Source organism: Nilaparvata lugens, chromosome 1 (assembly GCF_014356525.2).
Source record: "Nilaparvata lugens isolate BPH chromosome 1, ASM1435652v1, whole genome shotgun sequence".
Taxonomy (NCBI): Eukaryota; Metazoa; Arthropoda; class Insecta; order Hemiptera; family Delphacidae; genus Nilaparvata; species Nilaparvata lugens.
Window position 1 is genome coordinate 22596661 of NC_052504.1, and position 18803 is coordinate 22615463.

The 18803-nt window shown below is 35.6% G+C and overlaps 1 long non-coding RNA gene across 1 annotated transcript; it reads right to left on the minus strand.

The window, feature by feature from the left end:
• Positions 1–9976: 9976 nt before the first annotated feature.
• LOC120350104 lies at positions 9977–17621 on the minus strand. The gene is made up of 3 exons (XR_005570607.1): positions 17262–17621; positions 16478–16579; positions 9977–10821 (listed from the first exon to the last, which is right to left on the minus strand). It is a non-coding gene; the product is annotated as an uncharacterized LOC120350104 (long non-coding RNA).
• Positions 17622–18803: the final 1182 nt, after the last annotated feature.

An 18803-nucleotide genomic window follows, 5' to 3' on the forward strand; every position in this document is an offset into this window, starting at 1 on the left:
GAATTGATTTGTTTAAATGATCCGAATGGCATTGTGTAGTTCAAGTTGAAAGTTGTAACAGATAATAGCCGAGATTGACTATAGTTTCATATAGCCTTATAACAGATACTTCTTCGGGAACACAGAACATTTTTACCAATTAAACATAAGAGTGCAGTTAGTTATTGAATAAAAATAAATAGAACCACCGAATGAATTAGAATTAATTTATTCAATAAATTAGAACAAGGAATACTGAAAGATTTGCAATAATAATTGAAAGCGTATTAAAATACTGTAAATAGAATACTGCCTTCTATTTCTTATCTGTCTATTTATCCAAGCAGTTCCTCTAGTAATCAAGCTCCAAATTATTTCGTAATATCTTTCCATGATCAAATAAATGGAAGCTCATTTCATAAGCTAGTGTGCTCGAAGGATTATTGTTAGCGATTGTAGGTTTGTTGCTCGTGAGAATTGAGCTGAGTTTATTGTACCAATTCACGACTTGACGCATAATGCAAACAAAGAATTCTCATCGAGTAACAGCCAAAGTAACGTAACCCTCTAATTTATTATTAAACATTTCCAAAGTACAACGTAACATCCGAGCTACTGTTTTCTCAACCACTTCCAGTTAATTCAAGAGACTCGATTATTACATCAAAATCTGACCAATCAAATGAATGATGATCTTTTTAGGTGTTTTAGGGGTCGATTTCTCAATAAAAGATCATCTTAATTCAATTCAGCAGATGTACGAACTGAAAACTACTAGATCTAACGAGGAATCAAATTTATATTCTAGAAAAATAATAATCAGTCTAAAAGCCTTAAGTATAAGTTTAAAGTTGATAATAATGTAATTATTATTGTATTCTAGAAAGTATTGAATGAAAAAGACTAAGAAATTGTCAAAAAACCACTGATTTATTGATAATTAGAAAGACCGGTTTCGGTTATTGCACCATTGTCAATCTCTAATAAACAAAAAAAAAAAAAAAAAAAAGATTCTAGAAAGTCTTAATATAGCGTGTACTAAGATTGTAGTTTATAAAAAGTTTATAAGATTTTAGTTTTTCCGTATAGACCAAGCAATGAAAGCTCAAAAAATGGTATAGAAGGAAAAGTTAAGATGACAATCTTTGACCCCGCACTTCTGTCTAGGGTAGTAAGGAGGTAAACATATCAAAAGTCAAAGGTACCTCCCAAGTCAAAGGTCTTTGGTTTCTCACATATATCTCAAAAACTATGCGTCTTATAGACATTATTATTTCGTGCAATATTGAAGTCTGCAAAATTTCTACAACATTCATCTGAAAAATTTTACCATATCTCTCATAGTTTTCGGAATATTCGAGCCTCAATGTGTGACATTTTTGAAAAAAAAAACACGTTTGCCTCCAGTTTTTGCCCTTTTTGGTCTCATAACTTTTTTATTATTCATGATAAACATCTATGCTGATTATGAGCTAATAGAGCATTGAATTCTCTTCAATTTGATGCATGATTTCACTATTTTATCTATTTCCCCACGGCTGTTACTGCAGTTTTATTGTTGAGTTTGAAATCTTTAGTTTTGCAACAATTGACCAATTAGTCAAAAGAATTTGGCTAACCCCCTTAGCACAGGGGTTAGGGGTGGGGACTTTTAATATGTTCACCTCCTTTCTACCCTAAACAGAACTACGGGGTCAAGAATTGTTTTACAAACGTTTCCCTCTATAACTTTTTGTGGACTGGATAGTAATGAAGAGGTTTTGTTTGTATCTTACGAAGCATCGAACAAAATACTGTATAATATTTCAGGCTGTTCACCATCAAATCAATAGATCTCGATTTTTTGTTAAGCAAGAAAAATAGCATTATTATTAGACTATAGACAGTTAGTTAACTGTCGCTCTGCTTCATGAGAACTCGATACGTAAGAGTTTTATCCGTTCTTGAATATTTCTTGTGATTAAGCTGTTTGCTTAGAAACTGTTCTCTATCTGAAAAATGTATAAGGTACTCACAAAAATTGTTATATCTATCCATGTGCTACAATTGGAAATATCTTAAAGCTATTCCTGTCAAATTGAAAAAATGCAAATTCATTTCAATGAGAATATACTATTTAAAAAAACACTCCTCGAATGTTACCATTTATTTCGACAGCCACCTTCTACCTTCTGATACAATCCTATATTTACTAATGATTTGGATGGATCTTTAGTGGTGGAATGCACCTGCGCGGTACGACCCCCGAAATAAGAGGGGCCCTGGTCTGCCCCGCAGGATAACAACCTGATTTGGGTTGCTGGTTAGGAATGAGAAAGAAGAGGAGGCGACGAATTCCTGACGATGGCCGCGAAGAAAGTGGAATGCGATGCGTGTCCGACGTTCCAAGTTGTCCTGTGCTGTTGAACTCGCCTACCTGTTCGCCAACCCCCTCCACCTGCCTTTCGTTCGTTCTCTCTCTGTTCTCCTACTAGCCGATCACTTCCTCCTTGTTCAGCACTCGTTCTGCTGGGCCAACCACCATCTCCTTCTTCAGCCTTCTTCAGTCTTGAGTTGTTGCTTGTGGCCGCAGGTTCGCGTCTCTTGTCCCGAAAACACCCCCTGTCGGTTTGTGTGTTCTCTCTTCCCCTCTCTCTTAGTTGGTGTCTCAGGCGTGCGTTCTTATCCTTCTTTTCTTTGTGCCAATGTGCGTCGTCACAGGATCTTATCGGTGATTATTTTTCAACACCCGTCAAAGCCGGTGAGTACAATGTACAAAAACATATTATTGTCACCTGATAAAATAGTCAACGATTCCATATTATTGGAGTATGGTTTCTATGGCAATCTACGTCCTGCCATATCATTTGTGTATAAAACAATAATTTTGTTATTGAGAATCGTCATGTATGAACTGTAATGATGTAGGATCTGCATATGGACAACGGCCGAGAAAGTATCGTCTTGTTCTATGATTAGAAGGATGAGGATTTAAAATAATTCATATTATATTGTGTTCTAAGCTATTCGGAAGTCATGTCACTTTACTTATAAATTATTATATACATTCAAATTCACATTAGATTTTTAAATATCCCTTTAGTAGTATATTTCTTTTCATTTATAGAACAGTTTTCAATGTGCAAAGTGAAACTATTTTGCTTTTGATATGTATCAATGAATAGGGACTTCATTATCACACTCTTCCCCATCATCCTTTTAACTCTTACACCAAAGATTTGGAGCCGCCTCCAGACTAGGGTTCTAGTTTTCTATCAGATGTTATTGAATTTTTATTCAAAACCAAAACAATCAATACAAATGCAAAATATAAAAACAATACAATAGAAAAATACAAATATCAAAGACAGACAAATGCCAAAATAACAGACATCATGGTGTGTTCAATAGAATGAATGGAGGAAAATAGCCTAGCCAACTATGGTTTCACAGGTAAATAATAGGCAGGTAGAGGGTGAAAAGTGAGGAGTGAATGGTGAAGAGGTGTGAAAAGTGAAGAATGAAGGAGCAAGAGAGAGAAAAAAGAATGTAAAATTATCAATACAGTATTTGTGAAACACAACACAATATTCTGTAAACGTAAAGAGGATGGATGGTGATGAGGTTCAGAACTCTGAAGGTAGATAAGCCAAGACCTAGAGGTACGTGAAAATGGAGATTATTGTTTGCAATCGGTATGTTTTGCAATCAAGGACAAATAATGGTTAATCAAATCTTGAAGAACAATGGCAGCCGACTTCCCGACTACTCTCCTTACTACCCCATTATCATTTCATTTATTAAGGTGGAAATTGATGACACGTTGCTTTCAAAAGTATAGAACACACGGCTCTCAAAAATGAGAAACTCAATAACATTCGATGTAATATAAATAAAATTGTTAATCTTATTAATATTTCCATTCTTCAACGAAATCTGAATTTACTTCAAGTTGGATTCGTTTGTAGCTCAGTCTAAATTTCGGCTATCCCCTTACTTCCAAGTAATACTGTAGAAATACACCAAAATAAAAAGTATGAAAAGAAATAACATTTTAATTTGTGAATCCCTATGATTGACTCATGTTTTTGTATTTATTATATTCACGAAAGAAAAGTTTTATGAGAGCTTATATTATTTTTAAGTGTCTGACCTCGAGTCCTTTTCCTGAAGATGCTAAGCAAATGCTCAAGTGACCCTGCTCTCTGCTGCTTGCGTAGCTTACTAATAACTCTACTCACGCAGACAGTTTTAAAGTATGAGTTGCAGCCTCGTGAAGCCGAATAATAGCCTAATAAGCGCATGGTCAAACTCCCACGATATTACGAGAAAGGGTACCCGACGTTTTACGAGCAGATTACGACTGGCCTATTGGCAGTGCTGCTTTTACACGCTCTTAGTCGGAACCTCCCCTTCTAATAAGGCAAACATTTTACGGCCCTTTGTTGAGGTGAACGATTCAGTCATGTCTGACTTATCATGACTTCAGTCATGTAGGGAGTATTTGGGAGAAGAAGCATGTAAGAGTAAAAATAACACTTTTATTCACAGCTCGTGAATAAAAAATTTAATCATAAACATAAGAGGGTGAGTAGCAAAAAAATATAGGAGGAGATCATAATGAAGAATTCATTCAAAGAAATCATGATTAATCGAAAAAATAAAATACTCCCAAATGAAGTGACTTGGATGCTGGGAATGCTTGAAAGCCTCGATCGTGGAGCAATAAATTATTCGTCTAGGAAAAAAAAGATTTCTGGCATACTATGCCTACATCAGAAACATTTTGTTTTTCCTTTGATGGTAGGAAAAATTATCATGAATTACAACAACAACCACAATCATTACTCACACATGAATATCTGGAACTTGAAGTACTCTGTAGCTACTGTATGAGGTTAGTAGTTACTACCCACTACACTCGTGATACATGGTACTAGTATGCCAGGTAATAGGTTTCATTACATTCTAAGTGTAACCTCAAAAGAGTCCTTCACCTTCTTTGCATTGGGTTGGATCAACTTATGTTCAGAATTTTAATTCCAACTCTTCTAGTTGCTTCGAAGACTGGAATGAGCCTTTGAAAAATGAAAATTTGGATATCGTATTCTGGGCTTTGTCACACACACAAATTGATTCACTGTTCTGTTTGATAATTTTTTATGCTCACCGGAGTGTATCATAAAGAGATGTGTGTCTTTGCCCTCGCTCTCGTCACGGCGCCTTCCTTCCATTGTTCGTTGAGCAAAATTAATTATCGTCGTCTTGGGTCAACAGAAGGCGTTATTTTCATTCCTGTCCATTCTGTCTCCATAGCGGACAATGAAAAGGGGAGTGCCGATGATGAGAGGAGACAAAACAGAACAGTGAGAACAATGAACATCTTCATAAGAAGGGGGCGAGACTATCCTTGTAGGCTTGATTGAGGCCTACGCTATTGAAACTGTGTTGAATTGAGTGTAAAGCCCACGCAGTTAACTCTGGTGTACTTTTTGATTGGAAAGCGATTTACCGTTTTTCCTTTCGGTACTTTTTTGTGCAAGCTGACGTGTTCAAGAGGCACCAAGTGACTCATCATGCGCAGAAACCCGCATTTCAGTTCCAATTCATAACTTTCATAACTCGAACAGATCATCATCGCAATTTGACCTGGATACCGTGCATTCACATGCATTCATGTGATTCATGTTAAAAAACAACACACCAAACTCAAATAAATTTAATCCAGTCTGTATGACCTGACCCAGAATATTCTTGCAAGTATAACTCAAATGAAAACGAACTTCGGTACTTGACGGTTTGCACGACGGTTGAGGGGACAATAGTGAAGATTCTCCATATAAAAGAGTTTTCAGTGAACCTTTTACAACAGACTCGTAAATTTTTCAATCATTCTCATGAATTCTACTATCAAACAGAAAAAGTTATTAGTGAAATGAAAGATTTTGAAACAGAAACAGTCGGCCAATGGTTGTGAAGGAGAACGATTGTTTTCATGCAACTGGGGTGATAAGGATATTATTTTAAGAAAGAAAGTACTTTTTACTATCTTCAGCCAAAGGTATTTCATGAAATAGAGCACTTTAAAAACGTAATACTGTAGATCACTATTATTACAGCATAAAAAGCTATTGTATATTGACAAACCATTGATGATTATTTCAACATTAACAATAATTATTATTCCTCACAATCACATTTCTCAACAAATCTCAGTTTATTGTTTACAGTTTATTTAGAATTGTATAGTGAGCATGGTAAATAGAAGGTTTTGAAATATTCCATTACCTCAATTTATAATGAAATTTATGCTCGATGGATTCACATAGAATTTTTCAAGCTAGAAATGTATTGAATGTTAAATTCATTGATACGATGAAGTGTTGTAAAGTAAACTCAGCCTTGCATTTCAAATAGAATAAATTTTTATTGAGGAATTAATTTTAGCCCCACATACATTTTATCACAAAATAAACATGAAGGTTCATATTGTGTACCGTAACTCTCAAGCTGTTTGTATTACTTACTTCTTACATCAAAATTATGGAATGAGACTAGTACAGTCATCAAAGAAATTATGAACCCAATGCTGAGATGAAGAAACGTGTTCTAGAACTACGTTGATCTTTGTTGTTGCTATCGATGTTCAGTTGAGACGATCGTGTAGTACTACGATTTCTAAGTGTGTCGCGATGACTGACTCTTCTCTCTCGAAGACGCTCTTGCCATGAGAAGAAAATTCTCACTTTTTCAGTTACCTAGTCTTCATTTGTCTCTCATTTTCTCCAATTGCTGATTCATTCAACTTGCAAACATCAGTATACAGCCAATGACTCAGATAGGTTAAGGATTTCTCCTCACTCACCCTTTCCGATTTCGGCGGCGAAGCTGTGTCCATGCTGCAAAACGTTGTCCTGGAATTGGCCATACAGTAGGGGACAACTATGAGGAGTGGGGGGGGGTAGAAGGGTAGGGGACAAGTGGTCAGACAGCGTTGCAACTGCGACTTCCGTATCGGAACCGACTCATTCGGAACCGGATTCAAGAACACAAACTCATCTCATGCCAGACATGGGATTATAATTAGGACACTTTGCTGTATTTAAGTTCATTCAATTAATCAGGGGTTTTGATTATAAATTTAAAAAAATATATATATTGATGAATTTGTTACCTAATTATATGAATTTTATCACAAAGTGCCGTTTGCACAGTGCCAGTTTGAACCGAATCTCCACTTAAACAAGATTAAATCTTAATAAAGTATTTTGATAGCGCTTCTTGAGTTGTTTGATTATATAACTAATATATTGCCTAATATAACTATTACACTATAACTTCAGTAACAGTATTATATGTCTTGTCACAAATTGATATGTGACGCGATGTGACATGACTTTGTCAGGATGATGTCACACAAGTACATTCTTTGGACAATTGAGCTAGTTTGTATTTAGTGGCCATCAGGCTACTCTCTGCTTTATTTTTCTGTGGGATGAGAGATAGTATAGTATTCGTGCTTGTCGCGATTGGAGAAGCGACGCGACGTGACATGACTTGACGTGAGTCTGCTATATGAGATCATAATGATCATATTATAATGCTCACATTGAGACGAAGCTATCACGTGTGAGCATTATAATATTATGATCATATCATGATATGTACTCATCACGTCATGCCACTTCGCATAGCGTCGCAATTCGCGACAACTACTATACTGTCACTCATCGCACAAAAAGAAAACAGAGAGTAGTCTAATAACTACATAGAAACTAGTTCAATTGTCCAAACAATGTACTTGACATCATCCTGACAATTTGTTGTTGAGGAATTTTGCGACACCCAGTTGTTGGAAGAGAGTCCGACCCGATTCCGTTAATTACTGGTTCACTTCCTTGGAACGGGAGACGTCCAGCATCCAAGCAGAGCCGAGCCATAGTCCGAGTCTATCACGCTGACGCTACAGCCACAGTTCACAGCCGCCCGGCCAACGGTGCATTGTTCTCTCAACGAGGACCGTGAAACTTGGCATTTTCTGCTGGCTCGGCCTTTGAACTGTCCATCGTCTTCAAAGTCAATATAACTTCCATTATTTCGCGAAAGTGACGATTCAGATACAGAATCGTATACTTTCCGCTCAGATGTTACTTTCCTTCATCCTTGTTTCTGGTGAGATACGGGAGATAATGAACATCTTGAAATAGTGGGTGTCAGCAAAAATTATCAGCAGATTCTATGATTTGGGAGAATTGAAAATGTTTATCATTCGGAAATAATAGACATCGAAAGTCTCCACAAACCAGAGAGAAAAATCTGGTGTGGCGCACTCATACAACTTTCCTTGCCGTTATTTATCACCTGACGCTAGTGTACACGCGCATCTCAAGTCTACTATTCAAAGATCCAAGCCAGCTGGTGACAGAACAATAACGCTGGAGACACACGAAGTCTGCTATCTCTTCATAGTGAATGATTCAATAGAATCAACAGTTGCCAACAGTGTGCTATTGAATAATCACATTTTCTCGAATTTCGAGCTTATTTCCAATTTCAGGTGAAGATGTTACTGAACATTAATTGTAGAGATTTTCATGCTCAATCTTTTCCACTTGAAATTTTTTGTTTTAATTGTATCTGAAGCCTGGTAATTGTGAATCTAAAATCAAACTTTGCATAGATGGGGCGGAGCTCCTGAAGTTTTTACAGATGTGGGACTTGTGGCAGTTGATAGAGCTTATCAATGACTATTCTAAATATAAATTTGATCAAAATCGTTGGAGCCATTTTCGAGGAAATCGCGAAAAATCCTGTTTTTGACAACATTTTCGCCATTTTAGCCGCCATCTTGAATTGCATTCGATTGAAATTGTTCGAGTCGAATCCTTATAGTGTAATGACCTGAAGTTCCAAATTTCAAGTCATTCCGTTTCTTGGGAGATGAGATATCGTGTTCACAGAAACACATACACTCATACAGACCAATACCCAAAACCACTTTTTGGACTCAAGGGACCTTGAAACGTATAGAAATTTGGAAATTGGGGTACCTTAATTTTTTTCGGAAAGAAATACTTTCTTTACCTATGGTAATAGGGCAAGGAAAGTAAAAATACTACACTTCCTATTTTTTAATAATAGAGAATAATTATTGTTACTTTAACTAGACTATAGAACCACCCTTCTCTTGTTTCAATTAGTATATAAATCAAGTATTATGTCATAATCCAAGAATTGTAGTTGTAAATTATATGAAATGTTAGCCGGGATCTACCTATGGTGTACTTGGCCTTGGTTGTCTTGGAGTACTACTGTACTTATATTGGTTACTACTGTACTATACTTATACAAAAGTGTAACACTGAAGATTCGAATTGTATTTTCATTAAAAAAATAATAAGATTTCAGATACAGTTTACGCCTTTAAGACAAATTTCGAGCCTTTCGTGAGCTTGAAATGGGATAACCTTGCTGAACAAGTTAACATGGAGGAGGATATCTTTTAACGCTTGTGAGAAGTTGGAATATGATTGGATTATGTGAAACAAAGCTTCTTCGTCATTCTAATCCTGACCAAACCTGTTGGATGGGCTTTTAAAAGCAGCATTTATTTCTCATGGATATTCTAATGAATAATTCAACATCTGATACGAGATGCATCAACAATTTGATGCACTTGGCTCAGCCTATAACGTCTCCTAATAATTTCAGACATATTGTAAATGATTTAGTTACTCTCAAGTTGACCCACATAGGCCTACCTGTCCTACTTCTACTACATTGCTTGTTTTATCAGTCTATAATTACCTACCTGAAGATACTTTTTGCTTTTACTGGCAATCCTTGAAGATTTTCGTTTCTATTACATAAATCTCTCCTGAATTTCAAGGGATGATACTGCATACATACATAGGAAACTTCTCTCCAAATATAATTTTTCCCCCATTATCATACAATACTACAATACTCATTGAACATATTGAATGTTAAGGTATTTCCATACACTAAGAGGCGACAATATCATATTTTATTCGACATCTTTTCACTTCTGTTCTTACAAACTTTTAGGGAATTATGAACTTGCAGTACAATATAGAATTTCTATACCCACAGATTCATCACACCGATCTTGAAACAAATTCACTGACTACCTTAGAAACAGTCATGATATATTTTGCCATGGATTTCATATTTTAATATGAATGTCTTTATTCTCGCACTTAACATGTTATAAGTTTTAAGGATAAATTCTATTCAATAAGAGCTGCTCCCTCTGTCATATTTAAAGCTACTCAACTGTGAAAATGTAGGAATGCAGCCTTGTATCATTGCACTTCCACATAATATATTATGTATGGCGTGTATTGGTCACTCTCCAGAATCAACCATGTTCAAAGCTTTCGAAATAATAGTTTTTGAAGTATTCATAAAAAAAGAATTCCAATTTCCTGAAAGTTTATTACTGCTTCTAGAGTGTTAAATGTAGATTTATTTGATTGTTGGCTGTTTTATTCTTAAAACTTGTTGGCGTTTTACGAGCTTCTGTCGGTTGTCCCTGAAATACGATCTTGCCATTCTTTTGACGAGTTCTAATAGTAACGGAAAATTTGTGATGGTTGAGGCCAGAGAACTGTTGTTGAATCCACGAAAAGTGGATAGAAGCCCAATCCTAGATGAGTGCCAAGGCTATAATTTAGTGGCAGGGGTGCAGTCTGAACCTCTCCGCCTTTGACCGCAGCCCAAACCACAGTGGTCGTCGCTTGTTCGACCGGTTCGAGAAATTGATTTCTGGAAGGGGAACCATTCCAACACCAGCTAGGTCTTCCACCTACGACCAAAGCAATCGGCAGATGCGCATTTCACCTGAGGAGAAATACAAAATTGCGTAATAAATCGTATAGGCCTAAGCGAAAAGATTCGTTCAAATAGCAAAGGTACTTGGACAAGTATTGGCTTTCAAATAAAAGTGATCCAAAAATATAAATTTATTATATTTTGTTGTAAACACTCTCAGTTCAGAATGCTATGAACTAAAACCATACGGCTTCATTCCATAACTTGTGAATGGAATGTGGGAGGATAATGGATGGAAGACATAAAATTAATTAGACAATATAGGTTGTAGATCCCCAAGAACCCTATAATTCTTATTTATCTATTATTAAGAATACATATGAGAGCACAAGGAATGTCATCCTATAATTATTTCTCTCTTAACACAAGAAATTAACAATGGAAATTAGCTTATATAGTGTAAAACAATATGAAACATCAAAAGTATCTTGAAAAATCAAAAACAGGATTGGAAGCAGTTTATTAGTAACTAATTTAATAATGTATAAGTGGAATACTATTAGAATCAGATATGAAATATGCCAACGTTGTCAAATCTGATATCATCTCTTCCAACTTCCAAATAAGAATCGTGAAAGTTCAGAATTTCCCCATGTTATTCTTTCAACGAAAAATGTATCATTAATTTAAAAATTTACTCTTCTGTCCTACCTTATAAATTCTCAAACAATAAGAAACTTCTGCATTGTGATTTCTATTCTGATTGCAAGGTGACGTCATTTGTATTGAATAAATGTTGTGTAGGCTAATATTATTCGACCCAACTGTATACTACTACAGAATATCAGATTATTTATTCTACATTTTCAACTCTCATGAGGATTTGTTCAGATTATCTACTGTATGAGAAGAGATTAAAGTAAAAACTGTACTCACATAAAAACCATAAATTCTCTGGTGAAATCTATTATCATAAAAATCTACATAATATTATCATAGAGAAATGCTATGATAAAGGTTAGAGTATGCTACACTATGAATCAATATAATCAATGATACCTTTGTAACTATTCATCAATGTCGGCCTAGATAAATTATTCTTGGATGATAGTAGAAGCAAAACATTTTGCAGATTTAACTGAAGATTTAATTCCTTGTTCTTCTCTCTAATGTTTGGTTGAACTTGTTCCTGCTTTTTTACTGTAGAATCATCCTAACAGCGAGATAATCAGCAAACTAGTTCCCGCTGGTCACTTCCCACCTACCTACGTCAACGTGATCACTCTTCTCCCTTCAACCACTCATTCCACTCCATCTTTCCTCTTCAACTTCATATCATTCTTCGGTTAGTCATAGGAGATATCGATTGTGATAACAAACCATAACTCATGCTTTGAGAACAGCCAGTTTCTAGCGTCGCCTGATTAGAAGACGTTAACTTCACGATAGACTCACTCTCTCTTGCAAGTCCAGCTGATGAATTCATATCAACCAGCCGAATTGCGCAAGGGTGGAGTAAGAGCATAGCAGCATTTATCATTGGCCAATTTTTTTAAACGGAAGCTTACAGGACTGCGATCTCAATCTTGAGTTTATTATCAGACAGAAGTATGACAAAATAATGGAATTAATCTGGATATCTTCATGCAGAAGTACTCACAAATTGCAATTAATGTCGCAACACCGATATAAAGAGACAGAAATAATCTGGAAAATTTTCTAGATTAATTTATACGTAGAACAGTAGCTACCATTTCCATACTGGCATATGGTTCCATTTCCACTAAATCGTTGACTTTTTTCATTCTATTTCCAGAGTTAAGATAGTCTACTCAATTTTTTAAGAAAGATAATGAATTAATTATGAGTTGTTTTTCAATCAATATACTGTGATCGAAAAAATTATGGTATTTTTCGTAAAATCATCACATCTCTCAAAGACGATCACTAATATCCTTGATGCTTATTCTGCAAAAGCACACGATCATTGTGGTTGGTATACAGACGAGAAACTGAGATGTATTATATGATTATTTCAATGTGAAACCCATTCGTTCTTTCCAAAGTTGTGGATTGTACCTGACCATAAATACTGCAAACATTGTTTAAGATGAGCAATGTTCAAATATGTTATGCAAGTCATTAAGGTACAGAACCGGTATGTGGCTACTATAATTTATTATTGGAAACATAAGATTAATGGAAACTGTGTAGTTACAATCTATATGATTTCAAATTATTCTAGTGATGTAAGCCTAAAGGCTTGCTTGGTAAGTGGCCATAAGCCTGTAGGCTTTGCTCGATCAATAAACAATATTATGTCACAGAAAAAATTAAAGAACTCGTTGAACCACCCTTCACTTGTTCCAAGCTCTCTAAGATTCAAGTATTTAGGGGCAAAGGTGAGTGAAGATGAAATTAGTGGCATCGTGTTTCGTTGGCTGAAGAACAACCAACAACCATGCTAATGAGAGTCTTCTTCGTCAAAGTGGATTGTTGTTATTAGCTGCAGGAAATTCCATTTCTAATAAGTGAAACTATCTGTACAGCCTACAGTACAGATCTTGGGTCGTGCTATTTCTTCGACGTTCTTTATTTTTGTCAGTGAAATCTCTTGTAGAAGATTACAGCGATCTCAAACAGCCGCGGAGAGTTAGTTTGGTTATTACATTCGAACAGCTTGCGATTTTCACAAATTGACACGAATACTTCCTCAATCTTCTTGCCTGGATATCAACTCTGTACAACAATTTCTTCGACTGTCTGAGAACTATTCAACTCATACTTTCATCTTTGCCTTTTTTCAGTCTTGCATCCTGTCCAGCCCTTCTATTTCCTACTAAAAGTGAGAGAAGGTCTAGATTATATTCTTATTCAAATTATTGTATTCATTTTGATTTTTGAATTTCTGGATGAAGACCTATAGACTATTCGCGTAATAACGTGTATAGTATTTTAGTCCATGAGTGAATCAGCAGGACCCCAATGTATCATGAAGATCTTTTTATGTTTGTTTCACAAGGATGAAACATTTTCTCATCTATGAGCGATACTAGTTATTAGTTGTAAGAGGGTTATAAGTTATAAGAGGGAGCGAGACGGATTGGATCGATTATCTCATAAAAAAGAGGTATCGATAATGATTTAAGAAAACTATCCGATAGTTGTTTTCTCTATATTCAATTTTTCCACAGTAATTACAACATTTTGCTCTCACCATATTCCGTTGATTGACAGTATTTATTCTACCGTGATTCAAACCTTTAAACATCAATAATTAATGGTACCATTTGAAACCGAATAGAAGTCTCATGGCTCCAGATCATCAAGCTCTTGACTAATAACGAGGTACTGTATGCATTCCAAACCCAAACTATGAAACATTTATGATCAGTTTACCGTTGCCGTGACCTGGTGAATACAGTACTGAATACAGGCACCTTGACCTTAACAGAGACAGAGTCATACTGTCTCTGTTTGAAGCTATTGTGTTGAAAAATACCGGCACAAGGTATGAGACAATAGCCCAATCACATTGCCGACTTATTAGGACGGAGGATGTGAGTGTCATACTGGAGGTATTCAAATGACAGAGCCCGAAAGTCACACACCAATATCCTAGGTCAATGCACTTCACTGGCTGATGAAGAGGAGGAGAAGAAGGAGGAGTCCCTACCTTATAAGCCCATCAGGTGGGTGCAGACTGTAAGCTCAGGTTACGATGACTTATCGATTGTGGTGAATATTGCCATTGAACTGAATATTAATTTCGACTCCCACAATCTACAGACAATGGCATTGAACTTTCGCAATGTAGATCACTTTTTTGACTGAAATTTATTTTGTTAGGGTGACGTCTTAAAATAGAATAGGTCACCCGCATATACTACGACACTGTAATTTTGCAGTGAATCATTCAACATGTTTTGTTATCAATTGCCAAACGATGACAAGCTTAGTTGTTTTAAGAAGGAGGCCATATCAACACTAGCTTACCATATTTTTATAAAAATTGAAAACAATCCAATATAATGAGTCATGTTCTGTTCTGCTACTCACTATCTTCTGCTCCTCGTGCACAATCATGTATTGAGTGAGATTTCAATAAAAAAATGGGGAAAAGGGTGATGAATTGCGGCCAGAAGAAAGTGAACATTCGGCTGAATGTCTGGCTTTTACTGACGACCTAGCACAACTTGCAGAATCTGAACAAGATACGTTCAACCTGATTGACCAGTTGAAAGACTGACTAAAAAACTGGCAGACCTCCATTTCATCAGCGAAAATGTTGATCTTAAAGAGTTGGCTTCCCAAAATGATTACAAAAACAAAAAATTGAAAAGTGAAGAGAAGGTCATGGGCTTCGTCTGCCTGTACCACGGCAAATAAATCAAAGAATTTCTACTCTTCAGTACTTAGGGAAACTTGAACATTATTATCATTAATGTGAACTAATTTCCATTACCAGACTAAAAGTATGCTCATAGTATATTATCTTATTAGGTCAGATTGGAAGTAAGATGAATTCTATCCTCTATCAAATTTTGCACATCAATCTGAAATACTCATCCGAATAAAGCTCATGCAAGCTATCTTACAGCGTTTCGATCCCTCTTCGATACGATCACGAATGATAAAAACTTCAAATAATGCATGTCACATATATCCGTCACATGATCACCCCCTCAACCACCCCTTCACCCCACAGAAATATCGGACATGAATAGGATCGAATGCTGCTTGATGAGTGTTTTTCACTCAAATAATTGTTTTTAACACTTTCCACGTAGTACTACAGTATTCAACATTTGAATGTGATGGAATAAAAATACCAAAATATAAATTACTTTATATCAAAATGAAGGAGGAAGAAATCAATGAAGACGTTCTCCTTCTCTGTATATTTTCTGCTAGAATTTTTCAACCTTGGAGTTCACGAATGCACCTGACCCCAAGAGCAAAGCAAAGTTTTTAGATCGTCATGGAGGTTTGGAAGGTGACAGGTGGGCGTAAAGACAGGAAGCACCCAATATGAAGGTGAAGGTTTCCTACACTATACAGACTATACACGTCTAGTGTCGTACATAGAGCCAGTCTATTATTCAAGCTACTTCCTTTGACGCTAATATAGAATCATTCATTAATTTTTTGCATTTTTCAAGTTATTGAAGGTTCAAAAAATATTACGGTGAGCATCGTTATTAGTAATTAATAATTATTATAGTATTTCTATGAAAATTTCCAATTCTTGCTAATGAAAAGTAGCGTACCTAATATTTGAAACCCAGTAATACGCTTAATAAATGAGCGGGGATGTAACTGGAGATTGGAAATAATAATTGAATTTCTAGCTGTAAATCTCATTGCATCTCAGAATCTTTGAAACGATAACGTTAGGTTTTGGCAAGAAGTGACTTTGAGTATGTAGCCTTGTTTACGGTGAGTTCACCCAACGGTCAGTGCGCTGTGCGCTGTGCCAAGACCAAGACCAGCACAGATAACTTATAAAGAGTGCATCCATGTTCCGCGAGGCCGAACAGCTGCTCTTTCTACTCTTTTTGCTCTAGAGTTGGGTGCCGTCCGCCGATTCCGTTACGGCAACCGGGCTTCCTACACGCCTTATCGGCTGTTATCACGTAGCCAACGCATTTAATTCAAACCGCGCACACATACGTACGGTCACTGACTTCCCCTATATCTAAAAATGAACGGGTTGCGTTGTTACCTTCTAATGATTTGGGTGTGGACTCAACCAACCAACGCTACTGTGATATATTACTCGTACTACGAGCTGCAACAGTTATCTCTTGAAAGCGAAGTGATGTCTCTGGAAAAGAACATAGAATTTATCAGCTTATGATCGATATTGGAGTTTAAAATTGGAAACATCATGGTTGTCTATATCCATTACCGGATAGTTTTAAAATATTGATAAGCTATCGTGAATGAGAAACAACTAAACAATTTTTAAAGTATTATTTCAGCTGAACAAATGCAAATTATTATCAATCAGCATTAAAATAAGATCTTAGCAACAATTTTACTGTTGGAGTCTATTTCTTGAGTATCACCATAGAGAAAGGATAAGCGTAAGGAGAACGATAACCTATTTGTTTGTCTCTGGTATCACACTCCCATTCAAATTCCATTTTTAGATTGTGACTAATTATCCAAAAAAATACTAGTCCATTTCTCCTCGCACAGCACCTATCACTGTGAACTGTAAATCAGTGAAATCAGTAAATCACTGTATAATCATAGTAAAAGCCGTATCTATAAGAGTGAAAAGAACGACGTTGACATTGAACTTGTGAAGATGAGAGATCTGAGGACGGCTGTCGCTGTCTGTTGACTTTGTTATTGAAATGCCGTACGCTGGAAACTAATATCAAGGACAAGAATTTTAAGAATGGAAACTGCAGTTGAAAAACAAACGAGAGAGAGTTTCTGATGATGCGCGAACTGTGAAATAGTAGTAGCCTATACAAGAAGAAGAGTGGTCTACTTACGTGCTGGTGAAATGAGAACGTCCACGTATCATAAACCAGTTGCAATCAACAGTTTAAATGTCAAAAGAATAAGACAAGCTTTTTTATACCTTTTCTTCTAGATATGGCGTGATTTGGATAGATATCAAGGGAAAAGCCGGAACAATGTTGAAAGCTACAACCGTTGCATGGTAGTCAATAGTAAAACTCACAGTTTTTCGTAATATGTTACTAGATAGAATGTCCATTAATTATTTTACAAGAAGTAATGGTTTAGAATTCTATTGATTTGCAAAGCAGCAATTAGATGTATTGGAAATACAGGAAGTAATGAGTGTATAGAATGGCATGATCTATTTTAAATTGAGAAGCCTTCTATTTGATGCGTAGGCAACGAAAAGTTTTTTATGGTATAGTTATGAAAGTATAAATAAGAGTAATCGAACACCTGTAATAATAATATGGGCGATTGCAAGGTAATGAGCTGCTTTCTCGTATTTATTCTTTGGGCCAGCATATCATTATACGGCATTCCATATTTAGCACACTGATACCGTTAATATCATTCCAAACATTCGTGAAGCCTAGTTTACTTTGCCCCAGATATCATTTTTCAAGCAACTATCATAATCACATTCCACAAGTTATTAATAAATTTATTGACTGATCAATATTCTGTTTAATGTGAGTTTCAACTATTTTAATTTTTGTTTTTTTTTACAGGTAAGTTCAAAAAATGATTTTCTCCAACATGGACGGAAGTGCAGAGTGGTAAGCTACACCGTAGTGTACAGTTAACAAACACCAAAATCTATAATTGAGATAATTATGTCATAAATAAAAAAAATTATTCATATTATTCAAGAGTCTTCGTAATACGATACGATATAGAATTCATCAATATACTATATTGATGATTCTATTTCCTATGAAGTTCTTTGCTACTAAGAAAAAACAAATATTCAAACTCAAGAACATACACAGTTGATAACTGTGTTCCAAATAATCAACTTTCCCAACATAAATACGAAATTATGAAAAATCTACGAGAGGCTATGAAGTTCTTTTATGATTTTTCTCTTGAATTATCCGTGTTTCTGTTGTATCATCTGAAAAATATATCATCGGTCTTCAAATAATAGAATAAACATTATTATTTATGGAATAATTTTGTTTCGATGAAGGTCGTCAGGCTATTTCAATATTCAGGTTACAGTGATCGAGTAACATAATTCTCATTTGATCGCCGAATACATTCGACACTCAATTTCACATTCTCACCAAATTTGAACGTAGAATTCTGTTGTGAAACTTCCTTCTCCTAATTAATCCATCAATTAATGTTTTCAAAAACGTACAAGTAATCATGATTGATTGGATGAGTAGGTCAGTTCTAGCTCTGAATGCGATTAGCCTACTCCTCATCCGTTTACTAATTAATAAATCACTTGCAGTTGATGCAATATAGTTCAGCTTCAGGCTTAGTTAATTTTAAAAAATCTCAGTCCTTCTTTACTAGAATATTGTATGATAGATTGTTCATTTTTGGAATATTCTAATACA